The 8,124-nt window shown below is 37.6% G+C and overlaps 1 pseudogene; it reads left to right on the forward strand.

Annotated features, from left to right (window-relative positions):
• The first annotated feature begins 500 nt into the window (after positions 1–500).
• On the forward strand, positions 501–818 carry LOC145983683 (protein GVQW3 pseudogene; annotated as a pseudogene).
• The last annotated feature ends 7,306 nt before the right edge of the window (positions 819–8,124 follow it).

The raw sequence follows: 8,124 nt of genomic DNA on the forward strand, positions 1-8,124 counted from the left end.
TCCCACAAATAAAAAAGAATTGCAAAGAATATTTGGTATGGTAAATTTTCTGCATCAGTTTATACCTGGCATATCTACATTAACAGCACCTTTAAGAGAACTTCTTAAAAGCAATGTGGTTGCCAAAACACAGTAAAGCATTACAAGAGTTTAAAAACAAAGTGTCATCAACTCTAGTTTTGGCTATATATGATGCTAATTATTATTCAGTGTGATGCGTCAAGTGAAGGTTTGGGGTCCTGCTTAATGCAAGAGGGCAAACCAGTGGCATATGCTTCACATAGTCTCACCGAAGCAGAGAAATCTTATGCACAGATTGAAAAAGAGATGTTGGCTATAGTATATCTTGCATCAATCTGCAAGTTGGCATTATTCTGTGCTGAGCGGTTTGTTCGTAGTGTTGCAATGTTTGTGGTTTTGCAGCAAGAGTCTTGAGATTTTTGAGTGATTGTTGAGATGGTGGACCACATTGTGTTAAATGTTGTTTCTTGTTGGGAAAAATGGCTGCTGAGACCGTTGTTATGCTTCGCCAAGCTTTTAATGAAGCTGCTTTGGGAAAGACACAAGTCTACGAGTGGTTTTCCCAGTTCAAAGATGGCGACATGTCAAATGAAGACTTGCCAAGGCCTGGCCATCCTTCGACAGGCAGAAATGAAGAAAACATTGGAAAAGTTCGAGATGCCATTAATGAAGATCGTCGAAAGACCATCGATCAAATTTTTGAAGAAGTGAATTTGTCCTGGAGTACCTGCCAGTGCATTTTAACTGTCGATTTGAAGATGAGACGGGTGTCTGCTAATGTGGTTACTGCACCATGACAATGCCCCAGCCCACACGGCCATGGCAGTGCGACAGTTCTTGGCAAAGAACAACATGGTGCTTGTGCTCCATCCCCCGTACTCACCCGATTTAGCACCCTGTGACTTTTTTTGGTTCCTGCGGATGAAGAGGAATGTGAAAGGGAAGCGATTCTATGATGTCAATGAGGTCAAAGACATTACACACAAAACCTTGAAGAGTATTGCACCAAAGGAGTTTCGAAACTGTATTCAACAGTGGGGAAAAACGTTTGGACAATTGCATAAAAGCACATGGGCAATATTTTGAAGGTGACTATAGTAGACATGCTTACCTAAATGTACCCACAACATGTACATGTATGGTCAAAATAAAACAAGGTGACAAAATTCCTGGTTTTTTTGGGTACCTCCTCGTATATGGTAGGAAGGTGATAGTACATACTGATCACAAGCCATTAGTCTCAATAATGAAGAAACAGGTGGCAAGTGTGTTGTCTAACAGATTACAAAGAATGAAAGTAAGACTATTAAAATACAGTCTTAATGTAATGTATCTTCAAGGTAAAAACATACATATAGCAGATTTAATGTCAAGGTCATATCTAAAGGTGAATAGCCCAAGTGATCCATTTTTGTCTGAAGTTGTACATACTGTAACTAAACACTTACAAATAAGTGATTCAAGAAAGGAAGAATTTGTTGGGTTCACAAAAAGTGATCCAGTGTTATGTAAATTAATAGACTACCATGTAAATGGATGGCCTGATGACAAGAAAAATGTACCTGAAGAGTTAAAGTTGTATTATAAGTTTCGTAGTGAAATTCATGTGGAAGAAGGATTGGTCATAAGGTAATTGTTCCGCTGGGTTTAAGAAGCAAATTATTGTCATTGTTGCATGAAGGTCACTTTGGTATAGTCAAAACTACAATTGAAAATTGTAAATTGAAAGCCAGAAAAATAGTCTACTGGCCAGGATTGACATCAGACATTGAAAACTTAATTTTAAAATGTAAGGTATGTGAAAAATTTCAAAGAGCTAATAGTAAAGAATTGTTGATATCACATTCAATTCCAGAAGTACTTTTTGAGAAAGTTGGTATAGATATTTTTAAGTTTGCAGATTAGCACTTATGGACTATTTTTCTAAGTAGTTGGAAGTAGTAAAACTCCAAAATAAAACTGCAGTCAAGGTAATTGATAAGCTGAAAGTTATATTCATAACACACGGAATCCCACAGGTAATTAGTTATCTGTGATAACATGCCATTTAGCTCATATAAATGTAAAAAGTTTGCAAGGAGTTGGGATTTTAATTTCGTAACTAGTAGTCCAAGGTATCCTAGATCCAATGGGTTGGTGGAAAAGGCAGTTGGAATAGCAAAGGTTATGTTAAGGAGATGTCATGAGAAGGGCTCAGATATTCTGTTGGCTATAATGGAATATAGAAATTCTCCTGTTTTAGGGTTAGATGTAACACCAGCTCAATTGTTAATGAGCAGGAGAGTAAGAACACGTTTACCAATTAGCAAGAAGCTAAGTAGTAGAAAGTCATGTATTTCCTAGGTCCTATGTAGTCAAGGATGAAAATAACCAGCTTCTTCGGAGAAACAAGTTACATTTAAGAAAATCATGTAATCCACCCACATTTAGTAGTAATATGTTTGATGATGAATTGGAAGGTACCAAGATTGAAACAAATGCAGATACACAGAGAAATTCTGAATCACATAAAACAAATGAAAATACACAGAGAAATTCTGAATCACACAACTCAGTTGACAATAGAATAATTAATGTACAAAGTGAGTTTTACACAACAAAATCTGGTAGAAGAATAAATAAACCAGAAAAACTTAAGGACTATATCACATAAAATCTATAATGATTTATTGTATGTATTGTATGTTTAGTCAGTATTGTAAATGAAAAAAAGGTGAGATGTAACATATTGTAACATATGTATACCAGTATCTGGCAACAGTGAAGTGTGCACAAGATGGCCACCCACAGTAAGCTGTGTTGCTGTACACACTTCGTTAATAAATAGGTTATTCAATGAACCTTGTTTGTATCTGGAATACAATATAAAACAGGTAATAAATAGAGCCTCTGTGTGTGTGAAGTAGATATATGAAGAAGCTGAAAAACCGCTCATATATAAACATTATTTTACGAATATTGATCTCCATATAAAGGGTGTCCCATAAAGTGCGCAACTTTTAAAAAAGTAATAAAACAGTTACATATCAATGAAAATGCATATATTTTTATATATTTACATTCAATAACATCTCCGATTTAATAGTGGAAAACAATGTCTGGCATATAACCACCTCCACTGAGTCGGCATGTGTTGACACGCTCGATGAAATTGGCAATAACCCGCTCAGAGATGTCTGGCATGACGTCGGCAATGACGCATATGATTTCCGCCTTCAGTTGTTGAATGGTACGCGGTTTGTTAGCGTACACTTAAGACTTGACATAACCCCACAAAAAAGAAGTCACAGGGGGTAAGGTCGCAGGACCTCGCAGGCCACTCCTGGTCACCTCGCAGTGAGAACACTCGTCCCGGGAATCACGCGAGGTGTGGCATGTTGCACCATCCTGTTGAAACCATAGGTTTTGAATGTCAATATCTTGAAGGAGAGGCCATAACCTGCTGGTTCGCATGTGACGATAATGTTCTCTATTGACTGTAACCGCAACACCTTCGTCGTCCTCAAAGAAAAACGGGCCTATTACTCCACCGGCCCAAAAACCACACCATACGGTCATCCTTTGCGGGTGCATTTGATGTTCGTGAGTCACTCGTGGATTTTCAGTCCCCCAAATCGTGCAGTTTTGTTTATTAACAAATCCACTGAGGTGGAAGTGGGCCTTGTCGCTGAAAATGATGTTTTTTGTGAAATTTTCATCTGCCGCCAGTCTTTCTTCAATCCATTCGCAAAGTCGTCTTCGTTTTTGATGATCCGCCGGCTTGAGTTCCTGCACCAGTTGGATTTTGTATGCATGCATGTGAAGGTCTTTACTCAAAATTCTTTGCAATGAACTGCGTGGAATGTTCAACTGCTGTGACCGTCGGTGAATTGGTTTCCTTGGACTTACTGTTACACTTTGTTGCACAACTGCAATTTGTTGACCATTGCGTTGAATTCGATTTCGCCCAGGTGATTTTACAGTAGCAACAGAACCAGTTGTTTCGAACTTCTTTATCAGCCGCAGAACTGTAGACTTGTTGGGTGCTTCATTTCTTCTGAAAACCGCACGAAGTCGTCTTACCGTATCGGCCCCACTTTCAAGATTTTGATAAGTTTTCCCGATCAGAACGCGCTGTTCATTTGTGAACCGCTCCATGGCAACACCTGCAACAATAAAGAAAACAAGAACTGCTAATCAAATCGGAGTGATAGTAGATACTAGAAATGATAAGAACAGGGCTGCAAACAAAACATTTAAAAAATGACGCCAGATTCAAAAGTTGCACACTTTATGGGACACCCTTTAGATATAGGGAAGTTATTTTTAATCACAAGCATTCAGAACTTATTTTTTTAAATACTAACGTAATATAACGATGAAATCTACTTTTCTAATGGTGTTCATTTCAGTCATAGACATAGGAAAGCAAAAACTTGTTACACCAAGTAGCTCAGGTTATTGTTTATTGAATAAAATTACTATTATTAAAGGCTTTCATTTTTGTGTTACAAATTGTTATGGTTGCTATAAAAAGTCTAATGTCAAAATAATATTATTGAACTGACATCACAACTTAGCTTGAATAACGCGGTATCTGATGACTCATTTTGATAATATCGTTGCATGTAAAGCATGGTAACTACAACAATTCCTTGAACAACCCTCAAACAAATTGCATGTAGCACCACCGAAAAAAAATAATTTGGATGAAATATCATGTTTGCATGATAGTAAACATATAAGTGAATCATATTTGCTGTAAATAATTTAGAAATTTATTTTCATTTGTAACTCAAATTTTTTTGAAACATATATATTTCAATATCTCGAAACCTGCATTTTGTCACTTACCATGTTTTACACCCGAGCCCTTCATTTGACTTTAGATCAAACTCGTATGCAGTTTGTAAATTATTTAGCCCGGTCCTGACTTTTGACCACTGTATTAATTTCAGTGGCCACTGCCACCATCCTCTTTGGAACTCGATGTGCTGTTGCTTGGCATGCTTCTATTGTTTGTAACTATGAAAATTTAATAGATTAATACGTAGATTTAAGAAATTAATTAAACAAAGAAGAAAAAACAACAGTTTCACGGATAAAGTGAGTACTAGTTTCTCTCTTTCATGTAGTGCAACCAGGAAACTCCAATCTTTCAGAGATTCTCTCACAATATCGGCCAGGTCAGTTCAAGATTTGCTCCCAAGGTTTCGAGAGCTAATGTCATTCTCTTCTTCAGAGATTGGAGTCCAGAGCTGTGTCTGAAGCCAGTTTTTACGTATTAGGTGTGGGAGGAGTCTGGTAAAGGTGGCAGGCCAATTGGGCGACATTTATCTAACAACCACATTCCTGGCAAACTATCATCAGCCAGGCCAAGTCCAGTTGGAACCTTGTGTCTCTGTTGAAATTTTCCTTTTCCCTGTGAATTGCTATTGCTTTTTTGATGATGCAGGCCCAGATATTGGATGACTCAATAACACTCTTAGTTGTTATGAAGTCAATGCTTTGGCCTTCATTGATGAAATGTTATGTCACTGTATGAAAACAGATGGATTGACTCAAAAGGTGGTATTTTGAATGCTAGTGATCCACTACTTACTTACGAGGAATTTCAAAAATTTTCGATGAGAACAAGTCTCAAGTGACACACTTTTGATGGGTCTATTAATTTCAAACATTCATTGATTTTGGCCAATGTTTTTGAATGAGTGACCAAATATTATTATATGGTTTCATTGTATAAATAATAGGGTTTAAACGGAGTGCGTAAACTTTTGAACATCACTGTTTCAATATGTAGTCCAGTGTTCAGGTTAATATTGGGAATAGTTAACCCTTCGTTGGTCATGCATGGTCTCTAGTTCTGGGTGCATAGTTTTAACGTCGCCATTTATTAATGATTATTTTGTCAACACCCTCCCTGTGTCTAGCTGAATTTCTGACCATCGTCTTTTACACCACAACTTATTTTTCAGTGTTAGTCAGATCTCCAAGTCACTAAGAGTGGTTTGTTGAAGCCCCTGGTCTCAGAGTTAATGCACTACTATCAGCGTACCCAGTTTTTACTGAAGATCTGGTCTTCTGTTCCATGTCTTTTTTGTTTATTTGTGAGTTTGCGACTTCTATTAAACTGTGATACTTGGGCGATAACTGAACAGTTGGTGTAATAAGTTGGACATAAAGTTAAAAGAGCGATAAAAACATCTTATTCCTGGAAGTTTCAAGGGTAATTGACTCAACAGATAAACAGTTTGATTCAGATGGCCATTGAGACCCATCAATGTAAAATTAGTAAGAGTGCCATGAAAAATTGTAAAGATTTTCAATCTCTGATAATTTTATTTACAAAATAAACTACTTTTTTATACTACCTCCCTGATGTCCCAGTGGTAACGTCATTGCATTGTAATTTAATGGTCCTGGGTTTGAATCCTGGTGGAGGTACATAGTGGCTCTACTTACTATAAACTCTAGGTCCAGTCCTGATTAGCTTGTCTGTGTATAAAGTGGACTTAAAACAAAAACTAAAAAAAATCATTTTTTTATAATTTTATGTTAACAAATGTAACATTGAAATTTTTAACATGTGGAATATTACTTATTTTTGTCCTGTGTATTTGCTTACATGAAATTTAGAGATTTCTGATTTCCGCGTTGCACAATTTAATGGTTAAATCCTATTAAATTTGAAGATCCTCTGTCTTCCTTCACTAAAGGTCTGGAGTGGAGATGGTACCACATCACTGCTTTGTTTGTTCCCGGGTGGAGGTAGTTAAAATTTCTCCCATTCAGTGGCGCTGGCGTGTGTATCCTGGTTTGTGTCGTCTGCTTCCTGTTGTCAGATGGTGCTGCCGGGTGGTGGTTGGGGGGCTGGGCCGTGCTGGGATATATATCCGATTTCAAGAGATACTACCTACCCAAACTTGCATCCCCTGGCATCTACAAGGCCACATGCCAATGCCACAACACCTACATTGGCAGAACCATCCGCACTGTTCAAGAATGGATTAATGAACACGTAAAGATGCCAAAAAAGACACACCAAAATCACACCTTTCTCAACATCTCAACTCCACAAACCACACCATCTCCTCCATATCCATACTTCACCCAAGAGGATCTGCACCGCATCGAGTAGCATGGCCCAGCCCCCCAAACACCACCTGGCAACAGGAAACAGATGACACAAACCAGGATACACACGCCAATGCCGCTGAATGGGAAAAATTGTAACTATCACTGCCCGGGAACAAACAAAGCAGTGATGTGGTACCATCTCCGCTGTACCCTAGTGAACAAAGACAGAGGATCTTTGAAATTAATAGGATTTAACCATTAAATTGTGCATTGTGGAAATAAGAAATCTCTAAATTTCACTTAAATAATCTTAAGCCACGTTTACCACATCCATCATGTATTTAATTTACGAACTAAAATGTTTGTTTCATATTTTCATAGAATCTCACATGTTTGCATAAAAAGCTTTAATAGTAATAATTGAATGTTTGTCGTTTTAGACCTTTATTTGAACATATTTTTAGAACCTGGTATCTGGCACCATGGGCAACCACCAACATAATTTTTCTCACGTGACCCACGAAGTGTCAATAATATCATCACCAGTTTCAGTATCAGTTCAAAGTGGCACTGCCTTGAACCTAAAATATAAACATATTTTTACAGGAAGCTGCACCCATTCAAATATAACAAGGACTTTAGTGCAGCTACTGGATCCTTCAAATCAATATCAGTCATTTATATGCATATTCATCTCCTAACTTCTTGAATATTCCACATAAATTGATTGATTGATTGAGTTAGTTTATTTTACTTCGTGTTTTGTGCCTCTTGGCTAATTTGTGAAGATGGGGATGAGTGATGAAATGATGAAATTGATGAATGGAAATTCACAAACAACCAAGCCCGACCGGGATTCGAACCCGGGACCCTTGGCATCGCAGCGCGATGTGCTAACCACTCGGCCACAGGGTCGGGCTATTCCACATAAATGTCTGCAAAGCTGAACTAGCTACCTAATCATAACTACAAATTGGAAACACACATTCTAATTTTGTAAATTTTTTATGTGTAAAAAAACTGATCAGAAGTATACAAAGAATG

The sequence above is a fragment of the Lepisma saccharinum genome, chromosome 2 (assembly GCF_977018435.1).
Source record: "Lepisma saccharinum chromosome 2, izLepSacc3.1, whole genome shotgun sequence".
NCBI lineage: Eukaryota > Metazoa > Arthropoda > Insecta > Zygentoma > Lepismatidae > Lepisma > Lepisma saccharinum.